Source organism: Pezoporus flaviventris, unplaced genomic scaffold (assembly GCF_033815535.1).
Source record: "Pezoporus flaviventris isolate CSIRO_AGI_PZ_B2104156 unplaced genomic scaffold, CSIRO_AGI_Pfla_v1 ptg000036l, whole genome shotgun sequence".
Lineage (NCBI taxonomy): Eukaryota > Metazoa > Chordata > Aves > Psittaciformes > Psittacidae > Pezoporus > Pezoporus flaviventris.
Window position 1 is genome coordinate 19,163,658 of NW_026892584.1, and position 23,558 is coordinate 19,187,215.

General features: G+C 34.3%; 1 protein-coding gene across 2 annotated transcripts in view; it reads left to right on the forward strand.

Annotated features, from left to right (window-relative positions):
• Positions 1 to 23,558, forward strand: part of DPH6 (diphthamine biosynthesis 6) — a 210,476-nt gene that overhangs the window by 119,799 nt on the left and 67,119 nt on the right. The gene's annotated exons all lie outside the window — the stretch shown is intronic.

The window sequence follows — 23,558 nt, forward strand, 5'->3', positions numbered from 1 at the left end:
TTTTCAGTAGTTATGCTTGTTTAAGTAAAGAGTATGAAATTTGTGCAAATAGTAAACCAATTGAAGTGTTTCAGATGGTTTTTAATTTAACATTTCAAGGAAATGTTAAATTTATCCTGTTTGGAGAAAAGTAACAAGTATTGCTAAGGTTTTGTTTGCCACCGTTTTTATGCTGCTGCATTATTTTTTTCGGGGGGGGGGGGGGGGGGATTTGATTTGGTTTCTTCAATTTAAAAATGTGAAAGAAATTTCCAGAAAAGAACAGCTTTTGATTTACTCTTATAAAATGGATAAGTTATTAAATAGTTATTTAAGTGTTTGTTTTCTCACAAAGAATGTTGCAGGATATTAAGATATCAAGCATATTTGCAGTCATCTCATTTACTGAGGCAAAAGTTATTCTGAAAAGTACTTGATGTGGAGCATGAAAAACTGTAAATTAAAAAGAGAATAAGATGCGGAAGCAGGAGAAGGCTATGGATGACTGAGAACTCCAGCATGACTGGTGGGGTTTCCCCTTCCCGTGAGGAAAGACCAAAGCAGATCAAAGATGAGCAGGTTCCAAGTGATTAGTTCAGTTTATTACATTCTCAGCTGACTCTCCCTATGTCTGTGTGCTTCCCCTCCCATTCAGAGTACCAAAAAGTTAATTGCTGTAATTTGCAAAAAAGTATATATGGTGCCTCAGTACATGTAAATCAGGGAGGTGGGTCTGAAACACTGCTAGTTTACCTTGGCACCCCACCCCCGCTTTTGCCATTCTTCTTTATTTTAGCTTCATAGTATATGACTGCTCACAATTCAGTTGTTTTCTGTGCTAAGCAGGAAAGGTGGCTGTTTATATGCTTATTTCCTAGTCCTACACACAATTTTTATTCCTGTGTTTATTATATTTTATCTTGTGATTATAGAAAATCATTCTCTGTGCAAACAAAATAACTACCTTCCTAGTTAGACTATGCTCAGGAGGGCTCAGCATGACAGTACTTGAAAATAAAAATCCTTTATTTTCAATATACTGGTAGTTAACTAACTGTATTTTAGTATTAAGATTGTAATTCATAATGGTTTCTATTTTTCTGAGTTCTGCATTTCTCCAGGGGAGCTGTTAGCTGCTGAACAATTTTGAAAATCTGGTCGTATGTAAGAGACTCAAATAAATATTAAAGCTATTCAGATTTGCTGTAAATGTGATTTTATATGAAAGCTGAGTAACCTTAACAGTGGTTACTTTGGTCACATATTTTTAATTTTATTCATCAACACTTCTGCATTTCTGAATATTGAATGTCATTTGATAATAAAATTCTACGCTTATTTAAGTAAACTTAAGAGTGCGATTTTGGTCTGTTACGTGGCAGTTATGGTCCTAAACAGACAATAGCGATATACTCAGGAGTGGTAGGGTAAGAAATTTACCCATGGTATGAGAATCTTTTTAGTGACTGCAATATTATTTGCTATGAGGTGCTAATAAAGTGTCACCCTGAAAATACTATTATTGCATATGTAAAACACAGTCTAGAATGCTGAGATACAAAAACTGAATGTAGCCATTGAAAGATTGAGGGAGATGGAGGGATAAAGAACCAGTGAAACACTGATAGGGTAAAATGCTGGGGTTAATTTTTTTCATACTCATTTTTTAGCTTTACCAGGGTATATTACTATATGATATGCTAATTCCATTTAAACTGAAAGATTATAGCAGTAATTACAAAAGTAGCCATTTATTTGAGATTTGTTTCAGTATTTTTATTTATTTATTTATTTCTATTTTCTGAACAGATTTTTTCAATTAAATGCAGTCCATTAAACATGTAAATATGCTTGAAGGTCAAATTGAAGGCAACCCCATAAAAAGAATTTAGAATAACTTTAAATAAACTTGAAAGACTACTATCATGTGCAGAGTTCTTATATAATAGGCATGTCTTGTAGTAGAAGCGTCAGTTTGCTCTGCGTGTCAGTGTGCTGTGTGTGTATCATAGGCTTGATATGCATTTGTATGGTGAACATGTCCAAGATGTGAATATTCACAATTTCATTTAAAGTTTCTACTCTGTCTAAGCTGCCAGATGTCTGGAGATGTATAAATACAGAATAAAACTCACAGGCTAAGGAAAATTAAGCAAAAAGTGAAAAATTATATCCCTATTTATGTAACTTGTTGTTTTTTTTTTCTCTGCCCCCTCACATTCAATTACATTATTTTCTATTTTTAATTTTTTTTTTTCATTTTCTTGCTTATATTCAGTTTTTCAATTATTATATATTTGGCTCTGAAGGCTATTTGTTTTCAGTGTCTAGTTACACAAATTAATCACATGGTTACTGAAGTTGTGGCGTACTACTAGTCCTTTGATTAGAAGCTCTGCATCTTCCATCTCTCATACCAAGTTTCTGCTTATTTTAAGCATATAAACCAAGTTGAGAATTGAATCAAAGGAAGTAATTTGTCTTGTCTCTTTACTGTGCTTTAAAACACCATGCATATAAATAACAGCTGCAAATCACAATCTCTTCTTCCAGCTCCCTGTGGTTTACACTGACTTGCATAGACTTCTGAAATGTATACCAGCCTGTGAATCACTGTAAGGTTCTATCCAGAGCCTTCTGAAGAGTCAGAGGAATTTCAAGTAGAAAACCAACTCTTTTTTCCTCAACAATTTAGGATCTGGGATTGTTCTGAATTGTTTTAGATGAGAGAGATTGTTTTCTCACAAAAATGCATTTAGGTTTTAGGAGTTTAATAATAGTTTGAAAATGAGAAATCTCACTTTCAGTTTTCTTTCAGATTTATCTTTTCACGTTTGTGAGACTCATTTCTCTCACAGGAAGACTTAAAATATTCTCTGTTAAGGTTGTAATACGCAATCCGATTTAAGATTTTGATTATGAATATGTCTTGATGTAGCTGTGGTCCTCAGAAAAAGTGGTGAAAAGACAGTAATTTAAGTGCTAAAGAAAAATAGAGATTACTTTCACATGTAGTGGTATTAAAGATATTGCCTTTAAAATGTATTAGCAAAATAGACACCAGATGGAAGATTCATAAAGGTACTTTTTTTAAGCTGCACTTTGAAAAGCTATTCATGGTAAAGGAAAAACAGGAATTTCTATTCCATCTTTAAACTTTATTCTGACTTCTGGGCAATGTGCTTAGGTAATTATAATAATTAGATGTAACAAGCCTCAGAAATTTAGCGTAGTTGCACTTTGTTTTTCAGTGGTAGTATACTGAAAGATTTGGGATGAGTTTGAATTGTTTGAAATATTTTTAAAATGTGCAGTGTTTTATTATAAGGGCTGAGCTATACGGATGTAAGATTTATTTAAAATGATAATTTTAACCCATGTAGTTGTTAATCCATTAATAGGTATGGTTTCAAGAAGTATGTGTTTGTAACCAGAAGTGTTTTATTAGTTTGAAAGAGATTCCTCAATGCAGTCACTTAAAACAAGAAACTACATTTCTGCTGTAGGTACAGATGCAGGTGAAACCTCCCTGTGGCATTGTACTAGGTGATGGCGTAGTTGTACTTTTTGTTCCATTGTCTGTGCCTTATTTGGATTTTTTGTTCCAGCTGGAAAAACAACTGATCTAAAGGCAGTGGTGCTCTTTAGAATTAAATCACGGGACCAAGAGTTCCAAAAGTGCATGCTTTAAGTTGGGTTTCTCCAGTTTGCCATCTTGTAGAAGTTTTCTAAAGTCAGCTAACGAAGACACTTCTGTATTGTGGCATTATTATGGCAGAAGACACATAGTAAGAGAACTCATAGTTTATAAGTCCTATTACCACTTAGATGTGTGGAACATGTAGAGATGTTTAGCATGGGTTGCTCTGATGCATATGCATAAGCAAAGCCTTAAGTACTGTGGCAAATTTACTATGAAAACTTACATTCTCTTAGGACTTTCAGGACTTAGGAATTTCAGGTGCAATAGTCTTTCACCTAGACATCTGATTTCTACTAAAGGCACATTTGGAATATACACTCGACGACAGTATTGTGCATATTGTCATAGGTTAATATTATGTATTATTTTAGGTGATGGATTCTAAATCTTAGGTATCTGGAGAGTCAAACTGATAGGAACTTACGTTATTTATGGGGTTTGCGTTTTAGCACATGAGAGTGGTTTGTATGAGCAGTGCAGTAGTATCTCACAGAGATCATGCTGTCAGATCCAGTAAAGGATCAAGAACCACTTGGATATTGCAAAGTTTGGGTCTTTATCAATGCAGGACTTTTTGTTATAGGACTGTCATCCTATAAAAAAGTTTTTAAACGAGTATGTTGTGTCATTTTTTTCAAACTGGTGACTGCTCTCACTGTGCATAACAATCTTAATTTATCTGGTATTTCAGAAGACTACACTGTAGCACTCTGTCAACTGTGAAGCAAATGACTCGGGTGTCCTGGAGACTGAACTCTGGTGACCCCCAAGAATAACTTTAAGCTTTACTGACAGAGTGACTTTTAGGAGCTCTGGGTGATGCTGCGTATGTTTGTAAATAAACACTGTGTTTAAGTCTCCAGAGCTATTACTCACATACCCTTCAGGAAAAACTTCCTGACTGTTGAATCCGTGCTACAAATTAAAATGCTTTTTAATATATTACAACCAAAAGAATATTTTTTGAGGATGAAAGCAGCATGCATTGAAACAGTAATCTGATTAAGAACGTCACCATGTTTCAGAACACATGGTGTTAATATTTCTGGACTCATGTTAATACCTCTGTTTGCATTGTTTTATTGATAATTCAGACAGGCAGGACTAAAAGATCTGAAGCATAACTGGTCAAGGTGGGACATGAAAGGTAAAAAGATTGTGATACTCACTAAAAAGCATCTGAATATCTGTTTCACGTACAAGACTTCCTTTGTAAACCTGGGGAAATTAATTGTACTAGGTCTCAGTTCTTTATCTGCAAATTAATATTACGTTGCTCTTACTGTTCATTTTTCTTTTTTTTCCTTTCTATGGAGTTTCAGACATCTGGAATAGTGCCCTTTTATATGCACAGAGAATGGTTTATACTGTAATTCACTATCTTGTTACTTGTGTAACTTCAGTGCTAGAGAAAATTAAGCTCCTGTCTTTTCTGAGAGATACTGAATAGAGTTCCTGTCTGGGGAGAGCAGGGTCATCTTCCCTCATCTTTTTTCTTTGTCTCCAGACACCTGTCAGTTCCAGACTCTTTCAAATAACTGAATAGATATATTAGGGAGGCCAGTGGAACCCAGCAGTACTCCAGAGTCTTCATGGTTTAGAGTACCAGGTGAAAGAAATGAGCATGGTCCTTGCTTCCTCAGGAGAATAATGATAGTGGTCAGGGAAGGTAGAACTACCAGAGTGTGAGAGATTCTTGTTTGGGGAGAGCATTTTAAGCTGGGTACCACATAGTGGTTGAGAGAAGAAAACATAGATTTAGCTGTACAGCAGTTTTAGAACGCAAAGAAACCAACTCTGTAATCTGTAAACATCTGCTTGCTGCATGAAACAGGACTCCCACATAAAATGCAGATATGATTATGTAAATAAAGAGTCAGTTCTACTAATGAATATATGGGAGGTTGTGATCAGATCAGAGTTGTGCAAACTGATTTGTGGGAATAGCTTGCATTTGAGTTTTAAGTGACAAAATTAATAGAGAATTTTAATTTACACATTTGTAGTCTGACTCCTCTAAAAGTGTAATTCTGTATCTGAGCTTGGAGGTAACTTCCAAACTGCAGTGTTATGAAATTGTTTTGCTGGTGTGTAGTATGTATCTCCCATAGACAAAAGTCTGTTGCTGTTAGTACCACATTTTGTCGTGACTTACTTTTCTTACAATGCTCACTTTAAACTCACTGCTCCGTTAAGCTGTCACTGCATTGCTGTAAGCCCCACCAATGTCATTTGACTATTCAGCATCCTTGAATTTTTCACATAATTTCTAGATTTGTATTTTCTTCCTACTTTCCCTCTTTATTATTATTTTTGATCTTTATTACCTAGTTATCATGGAATCATGGGGTGTTATCATATTTTGACTTATCAAGCTGGAGCATCCTCTCATAATTTTATTCTGTGCACATCACTGAAGCACTTGAAAGTCTCCCTGTTGTCTCTATAGTCTTAATTTTTTAATAAATTACTTCATTCTGCAACCAAAATGCACATAATCTATAAATAATAATAAATTAATAAAATAGTTAATAGTACACTTATGTTTATTTTTATTTCTGTACCCATATATGTATGTATGTGCACAAACACACATATTGCAGAGGGACAGACTTGTTTCTTCTGTGTCTCAAGATGGACTATGAGCCACTTTGCCTGTGGAATTCCAGCTCAAAATTCTCAGTTGTCATTGAGAGCATCAGTAAGGGTGTCTGTAAGACTTCAAAGAGTTCTGTTCAGCATATAAAGAAAAAGGCTTTAGAAGTCTAAGGCAAAATTTCTGAGACATTGGAGCTGAAAGAGTAACCTAGACACTTTATTGTATTACTTTTAACTTACAGGAAATCATAGTTTTTGAATTAGTGGCTACTACTCTTGGTCTGGTAAGGTAGGCTTTTGAATTTAAAAATACAGCATGAATTAAGACATGGTAACAAAACAAAATGGTTCAAAACTAAAACGAATTCTGAGCACTGTGGAATGGTTCTGGAAACTAAATGATTACATAGCACATCCATAAACTTTTGTTGTTGCATGATTGGTATTGTATTCCTGACAGAGATGCAGTAAACTTTTAAACAACTGTATTCTTAACTTAAAAAAAAAAAAAAAATTAAAAACTATACAGTTATACTGTAGTTTTACTTTGTAACAGTGAGAGTTTGACTTGGTTGAATTTTAAATTATATGACATACTTGGTTTTTTTGTGGAGGAAAGACAACAGACTAATTCTGTTGCTATCTAAGGTATGCATTTTATGTATCTAGAGGTAATTATCATCTTTAGGTTCATACATCTCTTACCAGTCAGGACAGACAAACCCAATGCCTCTATGGTAAAAAGAAACCCTCTTAGTCTGTAGAGAAGAAAGAAGCCCTCTTCACTGTCTTAGCAGTCTAAGGTTGATCAGAGCTTATACAGCAGATCAATGTGACTTTGAAATCTGTTACATGCTAGACTTCTACAACATTCTAACTTCATGGCAATAAAAGTCATTAATATATTGAAGGAAGAAATTGAAATGACATTTCTGCTTTGGAAAATTGGGCATTAAAAGCCCTAAATTGTTGATAAGATCTTACTCTCATTAAGGAACAACCTGAGAACTGCTCCTGTCGAGGTCAAATACCCAATAGAAAAGATTGGCAATGTTGAGACTAATCCACCAGCAGAAGAGGCTTCTGTTTACTTCTCTGCATATATGCCAGTTCTCTGCCTCTGTGGAAGGAGAGTAATTATAATAATGACAATTGAACAAGATGGGATTCCTCTGAAGGCCAGAATGAGTGGAGTAAATAATATATTGGCACTAACTGCAACTGTATTTCTGAAAAATGTTTGATCTACTTTTTGTCATGTTGGGATCATGCAGCTAACGTGGCTTAAAAAATGTTACAACTGTTTTGTAACAAACAGAGGAGACACACTTGATTTTGTTTCCTGATGGTTTAACTTTGTTATGATTTCCGTGGTAGAAAAGTGAATTTTAGTCATGCTAAATTGGACTTTGACAGAAGTTATCAAATGTATATAATTTCTGGAGTTACTAGATTGATCTCAGCCTTTAGATGAAGAGCATAAAATTAAAAAAGAGAAATCTATAGTAAGGCATGCTTATTTGGGTCTGAGTGCTCTGGAAACAGTAGCAGCAGTGTTCCACTAATGGGATGTTAAGGATGTGAATATCCCTTAAATGGATAGCTTACTAAACATTCACCAGATGTTTTCTTTCTGGGCCTTTCCCTCATTTGAAGGATTCTGTCAGATCTTATTCTGTGTTCGCAGAGGTGCCTGAAGAATCTCAGTCAAGTCTGTCTGTGGCTCACATTGTATGAAGCTCCAGCTTTCTTCTTTGTAGCAGTGACAAAGCTGCAAGGTTATTTTTTTCCTAAATTCTGAAAAGATAGCAATAAATTTGAATTCTATAAATGCAGATATTAGGTAAAGACCAAGTATATGGTGAGTTTTCTGTGGTTACAAAACATTCATTATCTCAAATTTATCCTTTAAAATCCCTGAGAAATTAAGAGGAAAAAAAATAAATCCTGGGCTGCAATAGATTGTTTGCTCACTTCCCATAATTCTTGAGCAAATTTCAGAAAAATTTAAAAAACCCGCTTTACTCTTGCAGTGAGTATCAGTTTTCAGCAGGAAGTGTTACAGATTCATATAATGTAAATAAGAGGTGGCTGCAGGTAGAAACTTCAGAGCTGCCTTTTTGTAGCTCCTCTCAGGAAGAGGATACTAAGGTTAAGTATAGCAATTGGAAAGCAATATCAAGAAAGCATCAGCTTTCTTGAAAAGCAAAAAATTATTCTAACAACAGAGTTAATGAATAAGGCATTGCAGAGTCTGTTAATGTTGATGGGTTTAGTGTGTTTCTCATAACTGAACATCCTGCAAATATGTTCAGGTTCTTAAATATAAATATACATTTATAACATAGATATATTTCACTTACAATCAAATATACATGATGTTTCCATATGTATCCTGATTTTTGATATTTCCCAATCAGTGCTTAAATTTTAATCTCTAATACATGAATATTATGTATTTATTTATATATCTTCCTGTATGGTAATACTAAAACTAAAATTAGAATGATGAATTAGCTTCCTTGTTATGCTGCTCCTCTAGTTTCTCAATAATTAGACTAATGTTAAAACTATATGCTTAATACAAGGCATATTCTAGATTTATGGAATTGCTTCCTTTTACTCTTGCATTCTCCTTGGCACCTATATGCAAGAAGTAACTATAAGCCAATGCTAATACTGTTGTACTTTGCCACACAAAATAAAAACTGATATTGCACAAATGCTCAGGAATGTGGAATACCTTACCCCATTAATATTTTCTTCTTTTCAATCCAGCTGGATGAATCACTTAATTTAAATTTTTATTTAATGTATTTTTAGGAATCATAGTAGTGATTCAGACTAAAGCAGATCTCACAATGATATTTCTTCTGTGGGAATGGAAACAGGACTGTAATGCAAGCTAAAATATTTTTGCAAGGCATCTAATCCCCTGAATATTTTCTCAGTAAGTTGCAATGGGTTCGGGGTTTTTTTGTTCATCTCAATTTTTCCTTATAAAAATAGCAAATGCAGATAGGTTTGTGTTAAGCCGCTCATTGTTCAGTTATGAGCTTGGAATGGGATTAGTTGCTTGAACTCTTCTACCTCTGCAGTATAGTATAATACAATCCTGATCTCACCATTAATCACTGAGCAACTGACAGTAGTGCATTCAGCAAAAACATTTATTGTATTCACCATTCTAATTCAAAACAAATGGTATATGTGCAGCTCTGGGCTGTTTGGGGTATATGTGCAGCTCTGGGCTGTTTGGAAGTGTTTGACTTAATCCTTTTTGTTTTATAAACTGTCCCTAATGTTTTGTGAGCTTTCTAAAGACATTGAGGTTTGAGAAGCCTATCTTCCAATTAAAAAATAATGATTGTGAGTTCTGTGATAATCAAGTTTTTTGTCTAAATTAGTTCTCATTAGATCTCATGCAGATCTCCAGGAAAGCTCCATTTCCCACATGGGTGGAACTTTATCTGCACAGTAGAAAGTTTCATTATTCCCAAGGATGGGAGTGTTTATTCCCATCATATAAAATCTATGCTGGCCACAGGCTATTAAGAGTCATATGTATTTCAGCTATGATAGTGAAAATTTCATTGAAAATGTGTATTTGTGTAAATTAGAATGTGACTATTTCAAACGTAAATTTTGAAACAGTGCAGACAGACTGTATATTTTTAACATTAATCGTGCCCTTTAGAAACGTGAGCATACTTCACATCATTTCTGTTAAAGTAGTATGTATGTGTGCATATATTTCACCTGTATATATATATCTGTTCTACAATCAAAGTTTATAAATCTTGGAGCATGAATTACTGAATTCACTGTAGCTGTGTGTTACTATTAGCAGCAGTAGTAAATGACCAGCTCCTTTAAAGATGGCTGGTTTTATAGATACTACATCCTTTGAGTAATGAGCTGTTCTTTACCTTGATGCTTTTCATGTCTTAAATGCTTTTCATGTCTTAAATGCTTTTAATCACATACTGCTTGCATTACATTGATTACCTGAAAGAATGTTGAAGCTTTAATGATCCCTGTTTTGTCAGTGTAAGAACTTAGCAGCACCCATCATATGATGTTGTTCGGTATGACAGTTACTCAGCTTATACTTCGGGGAAGATATCAAAGCTAATGTCTAGTCTGTAGTATAAGTAATGTTTCATGATTACCAGTTAGGGTGATTTGGGACTACCATCACCCCAGTGGCTCCACTGTAGTTGGCTTTCCTAAAGGTTTTATGTTTCCATTTGTTAGTCTTTCTACTCTTCAATTGCAGTTGCTAAAACAATAAATGTGAATATTTTTTGCTCTTCAATCTTACATCTATACTGCAAATAATAAAGTCTAAAACATAGCAGCTCACATATATAGCAGAAAAATTGTCCTCTGATATTCTTTATCTGAAAGGAAATGCAAGAGAAGATTGTCATGACTGCAGATTTATTGGACATTTATGTGATACCTATATGGTTATGCCGGTATGTAGTGCTAGGCTCTTCTTGCAATAATTTTAAAGCCAGGGAAGTGACTGCTGGATTGAAAGGATGAAAGTAGTAATAATAAAAGAGGGGGAAAGAAGACAGCGTGCATTTACAGTTGAGATGTTTAAAACTTGCTTATACTTCCTCCACGTAATACAGATAGAGAGGGAATATGATGGACCTGACAATTTCAGAATTTCTGATCAATTACTATTTAGCCTTCAGTAGAACATTTCCAGACTCTCATTGCTTAATCCTCATTTGCGACATTTCTGCTTAGCTTCATTTTTCCTATTCTCAAAGTGACTGAGATACTATTGCTTCTATATAAACAGTGATAAATATGCCTATAGCATATTTGTATGTTCATGATTCATGAACAAATGAAATTTCTTTTCTCACATCTACCCTACATGGTTAAAGCATACAAATAGATACTAATAGGCTGAGTCATTAATGACATTTCAAGGCTTCTCTGTTAGCTTTGCTAGAACTGTAATTTTCAGTAAGTAGATGTGCCAGACAGTAAGTGTTGTAGGAGGAGATCCTAAATGGGAAAAGTGAAGAATGTTGACCTGGGTCTTTTATTAGGAATTCTTTCTGTCATTTTCCTTCTATTTACAGCCCTTACTCATTTCTGCTGGATTGGTAAATACTTGCAGAAATATGGAAGAACCACAAGCAATTCTGCTCTCAGCTCCTGTGATTTGTGACTTTGCTCAGAGTATGTCTAACCACTTGGCTAAAATGGCAGCACTATCACAGCCATTTCACCTGCTATCACTGTCGATCCCAATGAAACTGAACAGGTATAATTATGAGATATATTTTTAGAAAAGATACTTTATATAGATGGACTTCTGAGGGCAGTAAATTCTAGGACCCTAGGGAAGGATGTGCAAGAACAATACTTTCCACTTCAAATTACATGTTTCAATGTCTAATTAGAAAGTTTCAGTGGTTTCAGGGCTGACATCTGCTTTGTGTCATAGCAGGGAAATAGTACAGATTTTCATTCACTTTTTTTTTTACAGATTTACTCTGTATTTTAATGGTATTTACACTTCACAGAACTAAAGCTAGAAAAATTTTACATCACCTTGCATGCCTCATATATCGCAGACCAGTTATGCATCTAGAGTAGAGTTATAAACTATGGTTGCAAACTCAGTTGCAAACAAATTTTGCCTCAGGCATGCACCATAAATTAAAGTAATAATCATCTCTGTAAGAGACAACTTTTCTCCACTGCTCTTTTAAAATAAAAAAGAAAGTAGGTCAGAGAAATTTAGGGTATTTTAGAGTATGTACAGTATTGTATTGTTTGCCAGCACCTAATTTACAATTACAGAGCTGCATGAATATTGAAATGATTCAGCTTCCCATTATAAATGTATGTGGCAGTTTGGTTGTTGATCAGTTTATGAAGTTAATGCAAATGAAACTGTCTTCCTGTCAGCATTTGAAGTATATAATGCAGTCATGTTGTATATTCAGGGACAGGCCATTGACAGTCAATTAACAAGTTTGATTGGTATGTCAACTCATTCTTTTGAATTGTTAATAGTATGTTAATAGCATTCATTTCTTTGTGCAGTCCCATTTGCAGCTTCACAGTTACAGCTATTTTTTATGATTCTGAGTAGCCTAAAATAGTGCCTTAATAATAGATTATTAAACACCTGTCTGGTGTAGCTTAGGGAGGTTTTTCTAGACTGAGAGTTTGCAGTGGATCCCTTTGATATTCAAATCAACAAATGATAGCCTTTTTATTCAAAACGTAAGTTCTTTTGATGGTTAGCTTGTTAAGAAATATTCAGCTCCAGTCTGACCTGATCTGGTTTCCCATGGAAAAGATCTGATGCTGTTTGAAGGTTCATAAATGGAATGCCAATGACAATTTGTTGTTGACGTTTTGCTGCCTCAGCCTTCAGATGCTGCTGGTTGATGTGCCGCTTTAGCTTCACCAAATAATGCTTGCAGGTAAATGATCTTCTGATTGATCAGATAGTTTCAAAGCAAAGAGTTCTCTTCTGTGGTCTGTAGTCATGGTTTTTAGGCTTGGAGGGGTACTTTAAAAGATGCATCAAAGTTGACAGATGAATCTCGAGGCAAGGAATGATGGGAGACTGCAGAATTATGGGAATATTTTTTAGAGAATAACATATTAGTGAGAGTTTTGAAGACCTTCAAAGGTCTATCAAACCAGCTCCCTATAGCAGATTTATTCCTCCTTAAAAAAATAGAATTAGATACAGTGGTTAACTCTAATTTTCCTGTGTTGGGAAGGTGTTGAGCTGACTTATTGTTCCCTGATGGTGTTTTGAAGGGCTTATTTAATTTGGATTTCACCATTATCTTGTTTTGCATCCAGAGCTTAGTCCTGCAAGGTGCAATTTCTGCTTCTACTAAATTTTACAAAAAAATCAAAGCATTATATCACCTTACAAGGTCAGGATGTACATAAATTTTAGCATTACAAACAACAAATAAAAAGTTGCAATTACTTTGTTTCTCCACCTTTCTTTATATTACATGTATTATCTTTCATACCCTTCTTTTCTCCTCATTAGTGCCATTTCTGATTTTAGCTATTATTCTGAAGAATCAGACTAGCTATTAGAAGTTCAAAACATACATCACAGAAATAGTTCATTTCTCTTTGGTTTGAGCATTTATTTATTCACTACCAGCATGTGATATTTTTCTGCAGAAACATGTAATTGTTTTTTGAAGAGCTATAAGATTTAACTCCTTCAGGACTGAATGGCAGAAACTGTGCGTTTTGCAGTTAAATGCTGTGAACAGTTAAAATGTCAAATGCAAACTCTAGAATTACATGTTGAAAGATAGTGCGTGTTAGCTATACTTCCCTGGACTTCATAGCAAATAATTTATGCTGGCTGAATTTAGGCCAAACTTTTTTAGCAATAAAACCCAATCTTTTCACAAAACCCTAGAACATTACTTAAAACTGATAGATGAACAGTCAAGTCATGCAACTACCATCTTATATATAAACAGAATGTAAAATTTATATGAGACAGTTTCCATCATTAGAAGTCTTGTAATTTTTGCATACTTTTCAAATACTGTGCACTGTTTAGCTGATAATTAGAAGCTCCATCTGTTGGGCTGAACAAGCAAAGTAATAGACATTCATATTGTCATACAAGGTCATATTTTCTGCGAAGCACCTATGATATTCCTAAGCTCAAAAAGCAAAATAAGTTGTTTAAATTGTTCTTGGCATAATTTGTAGATTTTGATACAGCTTCTTTTTTTGAAGAGGTACCTTATTCATTATTCATCAAATTCAAATAAAAAGTTCAAATTATTTTCAGATAGCAGTGCCATTGACACTGTGTGATTGACCATTTCAGTGCTTAAGTGAGTTTTAGCCGTTATACTTCAAAGAGAACTTCTTGATCACATCCCACAATCCCATTAAGCTTTTGTAAGTATTTTTATCTAATTTTCAAAAATTTAAGTAGATCTACGTTTCCCACATGTTCTCCATTTTATCATCTCACTTCTTCTGAAGTAGCCAAAATTCTTCACAAAAATTGTGCTTGTACAGGATCATCAGATTAAATGTTCTGCAGTGTAAGACATTCTACGTTAAGTATCTTTCATCTTGCTAAATGCGTAGTATTTCAAAAAGCTGGAAGGTAACAATAGCTGTCTCACAGGAGTTTGGAATATATGGAGTTTCAGTAGATCATTTCTTTTTGGATAGCATTGGATTATCAAAGAATTCATAGGAATGTATCAATTTTCATTTATCTTTCACTGTAAAGCTTTTTCAGATCCTTACCAATATTTTTTGTCATCAAGAGGGATCTTTCCATCCTATATTAACTTCTAGCATACTAATGAAAACATTCATCAAGAAACAGAATAGAGTCTTCATCCAAGAACATGAGTTTATTTAAACAAATTAGAACAGATCCATCAGAAGGCACTGAGAGGTGTGCTTCCTGGACTGCCCATTGCTGCAATAGCACTGCTATTACCAGGAAAAAGAAAAATACCAAGGGTTTAAACCTGGATCTCAGCAATGTCACTGCTGCTTAAACTAATTGCTGGATTATTCCTTACTGCATGCTGCCCCTCCCTTCCTCTTATCTACCCCCTTTTAGTTTCAAAGCTTTGCTTTCTACCCATTTTTATATCAGAGGGCTTGACTCTGCAATTAGTTTTTACTAGCCAAAATAGCTACCTTTATTAATAATGCAAACAAAAAGGGCTTAGCATATGGTAAGTTTACAAGCACTGGTACTTTGTGATATAAGATGGATAGAAACATGATTGCAGCTTGGCTGGCAGAACACAAGATATGTATTTTATTAATAATTTATCAGCTACTAATATTCTATCAATATACTGCAATTTCCAGTTCCAAACTTTTAGCATTTTAAACCACCTAGAAATTTTCATGAAAATAAGTACTGTAAGAGAAGAATAAGGTGAACATATAGCAAAAAAAGCCCAATGAACCAAAAAACCCCCCCCACACACAAAAAAAAGCTATGCAAAAAAAAGAAAAAAAGCCCTCAGAAAATCACAGAAAATAGGAAAATGTATAATGCTAGATTCTAATTCCATACCCAAATGAATATGTGTTACAACATAGAATATAATACAGTTACAGTCCAATTAGAACGCAGAATGTAAATATAATTTGTTAAAGAAACTTAAGTTTTAAATGATAGAAGTTACCACTTGGTCAATAGGTCACTTTTTGTCATGAAGTGTTGCCAATATAAGAGAAAAATCTATGCTCTGAAAGGTACATAGTAAAATCTGCCTGACTGCGCATTTAATGATATTTTATACAGGGATGTTGTCCGCACTGCAGTTCTCATAAAAGGTCAGCGTTTAAAGGTACGACAAATAAAGGTTGTGAAATTGTGTTTGGATGAGCATATTTACTGTACTTCTGAGATTGTGGCTGGCTGTCTTTAGTTTCCATTACTTTTTTTTTGTTCTGTTAGAAATCTTTAGATTTTAGAATAGGCAGTTGCATGTATTTAAAAAGGGTGTTACTTCCTAATACTTCTTTTTTTTTTTTTCTTGGATTGGAATTCAGGAACACTGTATTTCGGATTATATGAGAATTTATAATGCATTGTCATTGTGAAATTACAAATTCTTTGAAAATATAGATTGGGTCATATCTTACTACTCAGAACACAAAGTTTTAACTTTGGACTCTTCTTGTACTGCTGGATTTCACAGGATTTTGCAGCTAATGCCATGGGGTTCCAAATACCCAAAATGATTTCTTTGTCTTTGGCGATCTCTTTGGTTTAATTGGTGATGCAGAAAAGACAATATGATACTAGTTTGGACAAGAACACTAAGTATATTTGTGGCTCTTTGTTGCAAGTTTCGATTTCTATTAAGTATAATCAGAACTTGACTTTCATTTTTGCATTGGAAGTTGGGACCCTGGATAAAAGTATTGTTATGCAAGGAAGTATTAACACTGCAATATGAATAAATAGGTAAAAGATTGTGATAAACACTGTATATTGTGTGTGTTATATTCTAGGTGCATTACTATTACGTAGTCTGTACATGTGCGTCTAGTTGCATAAATAAGTCTCCTTTAATTTCCACTGGGAAATGGTGGGTTTGTGTATTATAAATTGGATTTATGTACTAAATAACCTTCAACATACAGTAAAGTGTTGATTATTATTTAGATATCCATAGGTGGAAGTAAAAGCCATGTAAGACTGGGTGTACGCAGAAGGTCGGTAAAGTACAAAACCGCCCTATATGGCTAGAATGAGAACTTTTATCTTAGTAATACTGTTAATTGCAGTTAATTGTTTTTGGTTAACAGATTCTTGGTTTTATGGAACTGCTTCATTCCTGTCTCACAAACTGGTATCTTAAGTAGCCAGTGCCATTCATATTTTGAGTAAAAATATTAAGCCAAGTGGTGGCTGGGAATGAAATCTTTTCTGTAAGAATAGAATGTCACGGTGTTAACATGTTTCATACACTGTGAATTACTGTCGTGTGATGAACAGCTTTCATCCTTCAATACAGAGTATTTCTCTGCCTATCTGTCCCTCCTCTGTTTACAATCACATTAACCTATTTGACAGCCAGTATGAGTAAGGATTGTGAAGATAGGTAGGAATGGAAAAAAACCTGACTCACTTTTTGTAGGCATTTATGAGTGCAATCTGAATTCTCTTTGGATGCTGTATTCCAGAACCGTGGTACAAACTTAAACAGTAGCACCCTTATTGTTAGTAAAAATTTTGACCTAGAAATTTCTGCAGTGCCTTCTTGGACTGCTTTATCACTGCAGTGATAATTTAACTGATAATTTAATTTACTGTAAGTGGACATTCTCAGTAGAAACTTCACTTAATGTGGGAAGGATATTACAAGATCTCTTTCTAAGTAGATTGTATGTTTAAGGATAAAAGTAGGGACAGTGTCTGCAATATAAACACATACAGATATTTAAGGATATCATATCACTCAGTCTATTTTCTTTATCTTCTTTGTGTGGATACAATTACCTTATAACCTCTATTATATATGTTCTGCACTTTCATAAGAACAGAGACTGTATTTTCTGCCCTATACTGAGCTTGCTTCTAGTAAAGAGCAGTTATAATTTAACACAAACTGTTCAGCACTTCTGCAGTAAAGTTTTCTCCTTTGATAAGAATATCTGTATTCCAGAATATTTTTGCCATATGTTCTGGCATGACTTTTAATTTCTCCTAAATAAAGTCTCACTTTCTTACTTTCTGCCTTTATTTCAAACCTGTCGGTGTCAAATTTTATTATTTCTACTGGTGCACATTCTAATTTAATAACCTCTGTGGCTTTCATTACCATGCTGTTAATCCCTGCTTCCATTGATGTAATGAAGATGTTAAACAAAATCAGGCCTGATATGATCCCTCAGGACCCCACTTAGGTACACTGGCATTTTCATGACTCTCCTTACAGGCTACCAGCTAGTTAACAGCATATATAATTAGGAGAGTTAAAAATAATTTTAAAATACGCTGTATCAGATATATATCAGATATTCTAAGAATCCAGATGAATTACAACCATTATCCTCCCTTACCTATGCGTATATAAATAATTAAAAAATACAGTCAACTGTGGTGGACATAATACCCGTTGTGTAAAAATGCAGTATCCATTGCTCAATAGTCCATGTCCACACTGAGTCATGTGCTTCACTTTGCATTTTTAGATACTGATCCTTTCCAATTTTTTTTTTTTTTTGGACCCTGAATATGCCTTTGCTTTTCTTGGTAAATATTGATTTGATTAAGTCTCTCATTCCCCATCTCAACCCCAATTGTTAGCAAATAGACTAATAAATGGACTTATCTTAGGTTGGATTTTTTTTTTTCATTTGTTTTGTTTGTCACCTTTGTTCAAAGTGCTATGAATAAGACATGAGTAAATGATAATCAGTTTGGATTTTAACTCCTCTTTTAGATAAGGTATGTTCATAAAGCTGAGCGTTCAGCAGTTTTTCACAGTTGGCAGATTTTGCTAATGCGGTTGTGTAAGAATTTGTGATTTTTTTTCAAAAGCTTGAGAGGAAATGGTAGGCTTTGTAAAAGGTGACAGATTAATAGTCATGAAGACTAGAATTCCACTGTCCCAAGGAAGAAATGCATCAAAGATTAATGCTCCTTTTATCTTGCTCATTTTTAAGTAGGGAGGCTGCTCTTTTTCTGTTCAGGAAAAAAACATCCCGTAGGATGTGGAGAACAATTTATCCTCTATTTCAATTAAGTCTTTGAACCATCTACTGTAATTTTCCATAAAGGAAGAATAAGTACCCTATATGTCAGTACAGAACATTGGACAGAATATGCACAGTAAATAAAGAATGTTTTACTTCGATTTTCTTTATTTCCTCTCTGTGTATTGGGGATTCCAAACGGAGCAAACAGGAGTCCTGGAGAAGACTTCAGACTGGCTGTTATGCCCACATAGATGTATTAAATGGCAAGCTGTGTTCACCTGCTTTGTTGGAACCTTTCCTAGATGTTTAGAACTACAGTTGCTGACTTTAAAAGCTAGGTTTATTTTTGTTTTGTGTCTCATACTCCCTTAGAATATGAATGACAGCTTTTGGGGTGGAGTGGTTTTTTTTTGTCAAAATTTCAGTTTCTAAATCTTTGTCTGCTGTAAATCAGAAGTGTGTGGGGTTTATTTGCATCACTTGTAGGGCAGAATAAAGTTGATTTGGCATTGATCAAGATTTAAATATAACCAACACATTACCAAAAATATGTACTCAAATATTTCAGTTTTCTATGATAAGATAGAGCAGCTTTTAAGAAGTTATTTTCAAGCTGAGAATTTGATCTTACATTCTCTTAAGCTTTCTGACCTAATTGTTCCTCTCAGCTCTGAGTATGTAGCATATTAAAATTCAAGGCACTATGGTCCTTCAAGAATGTATTATATGAGAATGTCTGCTGTAAATCCAGCACTGTCTAAAGGCTCTATATGAATTGATTTTTAGAGATTGCAGAGGTGTTTACAGTTGGGCAGGGTAGAGTATAAATAGGTGGTATTCATATGTAGCATTTTAAATTGATTTACAATTAATATTGTGGCTTCTTCAGGTGCATTGTCAAGTTACTCAACTTTTTAAACAACTGGCAGTTTTTGTGCTGCTCAATGTATGCATGCTACATGATGCAATACGTCATTTTGGTATAATTTACAATTAGGAAATGCACAAAAGTTTCAGGTGTGTTGATAGCGTTATGACACTGTACTCAGTGTCAAATATGGCTTTGTGGGACAAATCTTAATTTTGCAATCTTAAAAATGTATCTTAATTTTGCTAAACTGCAGATAAAATGGTATTAGACTAGTTTAGCATCTATGAAATTGCAGTATTCTATTTCAATTCTTGACAAAAAATGTCCTATAAATTTTTAACTCACAAATATGTAAGGTCAGAGAGAAAAATTTAAATCATACTTTGGTAAATGAAAAACAATGCAAAAAGATGTGTTTTGTAATCTTGTAGCTTAGGTGATCAAATAGATTTTGGAATATAGAAAGCTCCATCCCAAAATGAGGATTAGCAAACTGGAGTCGTAGCATTTGAAAAATGAGTTATAAATCTCTGAGAATTGTGGGAATGTTACAGCTATTTCAGTAAGATAGTGATAATATGCTACTGGTTAATTTTACCTTTTTGACCTAACTAACTTGGAAAAGACATTATTTTATTCAAAGGGAATTTCTAGAGTTTTGAGTATGATATGCAATCATTTTACTAAGTTATAAATGGATTCTTGTGTCAACTATTGTTACTCAAAGTTAATACTTTTTTTAATTTAAGAATAGGTCCTTCTTGTTTTAGTTACTGATAACTATGCACATTTTCTCAAAAAGGAGCCTATATCAAACTAAACTATGTGCATTTAACTCATTTATGAAATTTTTACACTACAAATTTGTAACATGTCGAGAGAAACATGATTTATATTGAAGACTGTGGTGTATTTAAACCACATTAGATACAGTTTATGTTCTTAGCCTGAACTCAAAGCTATTCAATTACTATTGTCTAAATGGTACCTTTAAAACTTTATTCCTGCTAGGTAGTTGAATAGAAGATTTCACATTGCAAAAAGCAATTTTACCATCATTAGCTAAAATAAGAGCGCCCTAGGAAGAAAGGATTATCATATATTAAATAAAAAATTCACCAATTTACATCTCTAATCCCGTTAGGAAAGATTATTTCTATCTAACTTAATCAGCCAGAGGTCTTTATTGCCTGGAGTATTAATTGATTTACGTCTTCATTAAGGTCAGAAGTGCACATGGCTGACCAGAGGCAGCCTATTAGCGCGTTGTCAGTTATGCTTATTTACATTGACCGAACATAATGGTGGGTTATTTCACAGTTAGGTCAGGGGGTCACTGAATCTGTTGTGCACCCTGACCTGTTAAAGGGCAGCAGTCACTCAGATACCAAACTGCATTCGTAACAAAGATTTGGCTGATTGCATATTGATGCTATCCTCTCCAAGAAACATGCATATGTTCATATGGTGCAACTGTTAACATTAGCCTAAATACCTGTGGGTGAATGGTTGAAATCTCTTCATTTGAAATTCCCTGCAATTTTTGTATTTATGCCAGTTTTTAATCTAGCAAGTTTTAATAATACTGGCAGGAAAAGTTTCATAAAATTTCTATTATTGCTCTTGGTCTTTAATTAAAAAAAAAAAAAAATCAACTCAGTGCATATCTATAGGTATCCTGTTACTTGTTTCTTTCTAAGTAGAAATAATTATAGCTTTTTCTTGCTAATTAGCAGCTTAAGTTAATCTTGTGTCCAGCTAAGTCTGTTTTGCTCAGTGTTTCTTTTCCTCCATTATGCTTTCTGGGAGAGGAGATATATCCTCTCCGTAACTTACAATACCGTTTAAAACTTTTTCATAGGATAGAACAGTTCAAAGTGGCACTAAGCGTTCTGACTTTTTGTTTCTGTGGTGCCATAGATGATTTCTTTCTGCTTTCCTGAAGTAAATGAAGCTTAAAAAAAAAAAAAAAAGTGATATAATAAATTGCTACTATAATGACTTCACTCTATATTAGCTGTGATATAAATCTATATTATACTTAATTCCTGGAGACAGCTACATTTATGATAAGTAGTAATTCTCACATAACAGCTTAGCATTTCTATCTGTTACAGATTGCATACTCTGAGGTTCTAATTGTCCACTGAAATCCCTTTATTATTTACAGTTATGCTAACTGAGCAAGACAGCTGCTAAACTATTATGTTAGCTTATTAAAACTCACCTTTCATTTAACTTGAAGTGGTATGAATGAAAACCAAAAGGGAAGGAATGTGGCATCACTTGAGACCCCATTTATAGACTACTTGCTGCTGTCGAGCTGTATTGGAAATAAACTGGTACAAGTGAGCATCTCGGCAGTACAAGTTTTTTTATTTTTGGTTTGTCAAATCTTCAATGAAATTTTAGCACTGGAAATACATGTATGGGCTGCAGTGCAAATTAAATCATCTGTGTAAGCTGAGACATCTAGTGTATAAATACATATCCCTTATATTGTAGTTTTGTTTCTATGGTGTTTACTGGATATGCGGGTCCTGTAGACTTGATACACTGTGAATCTGTAGCATGAAAGATCTTCTGTTATCCTCGTTCTGTTATCCTCGTAGATGCTCAAGAAATATAAACTGTTGCAAGGTTCTAGCAGGGTTTTTCAGAATACTTTCATAACACAAGGGCTGACACCATACATTGTGACATCTCCTGTTGTAAGATTTCAGTACTGTGAACAAGATATTATGATGTCTTCCCTGTTTTAAATGCTTTTACTTCACTAACAATTTTCTGCTTAATGCTTCAAATGTTCTAGAGACAGCCTCTCGAAATCTGCTAAAGCAGCGTTTGTATGGGTTTGCTGCTTTGTCCCTGCTGATTGTTTATTTATGCTGGCTTTTCATGACCAAGTCACTTGGAAAAAGAAAATGCATATCCCTCCTCCTTCCCTTATCCTAAGATACGTCTCCCCGAAATACAGTTACTGCGAACCTGTGGCTGTGTTTTGATCCTTTTCCCTTCCTTACCCATTGCAGCCACCCTTCCATAACATGGTGGCATGTTAGGAACACTGTTTTTCTATTAATTATGTCTTAAGATACAAACAAGTATGTTAGGAACAGAGGGATTTTTTTAATTGTTTTTTAAAGTTTCCCACTGAATCTGAGCCAAAAGTGGTGCCAATTTTGCTCAAATCCTTCAGAGATTTTTTTTGACCTCACTTATGACCAGCGGGGCTAATTGTATCAGAACCATCCAGGATACTTTAAGAAAGTGCTATCTTGGTCCATATTTCAAAACACTGACAGATATTTTGTCGCTAATTAGTATTCATATTATGTCTCAAACAATCTGTTCAAGAACAGGAGAAGTGAACTAGTTGAACAGCTCTTCTGTCTACCTAATAATTAACATGGGTTATGCATGGAAAACCAGCAGCCCAACAGGAAAAAAAGAAAGAAATATTGCCAGTGTGGTTTTTTTCTGTAGAGGCATAGACTACCTGTACTGAGTTTTTGGCTAATGCATATATTTCACTTTGCAGAGTTGAAAATGAATGGCTTGCTTTAAAAACAAACCTGTGCCCCTCTGAATCTTATCTTCCTGGATTTGTTTCTCATCTTGTCAGTATGCCACTTGGTAGCTGGCTGGACTCCCTTGTTCGATGGCACATATTTTAAAATAGCACCATAAAAAAAAAAAAAAGACCATTTGTTCCTATAAATCAAAATATTACTTGCTTTTTTTTTCCCAGATTCAGGATTATATATATAGCATTATCAAAACAATATTTCAGATATTTTAAACAATTTAAATAATTGATGGGTGTCAGTTGCTATATTATGTTTCCTCTCTGCCTCCTCCCCCTCTTCAGCTGCTAATCATAGAACTTGTATGCCAAATTGCATAAGATACTCTTCCAATAGTTACATGTGTGAGTCTTTTGTGAGACACAGACAGTTCTGAGGACAGATTTGGAGTTGCATATGGGTCTGTCACATGGTTTGATTGCTATGTCTTCTAGGACACAGATTTCTTTTTTAATTATTCTTAATTCTGAGGAATTTTTACAGTTTACACAGTAAGTTCCGCAAAATTCTTCCGGAAGATTCTTTGCACAGTCCATTTTCCCCCTCTTTACTCCTAGCAAAATGCTTCCTGTGCTGACTTCAAAGC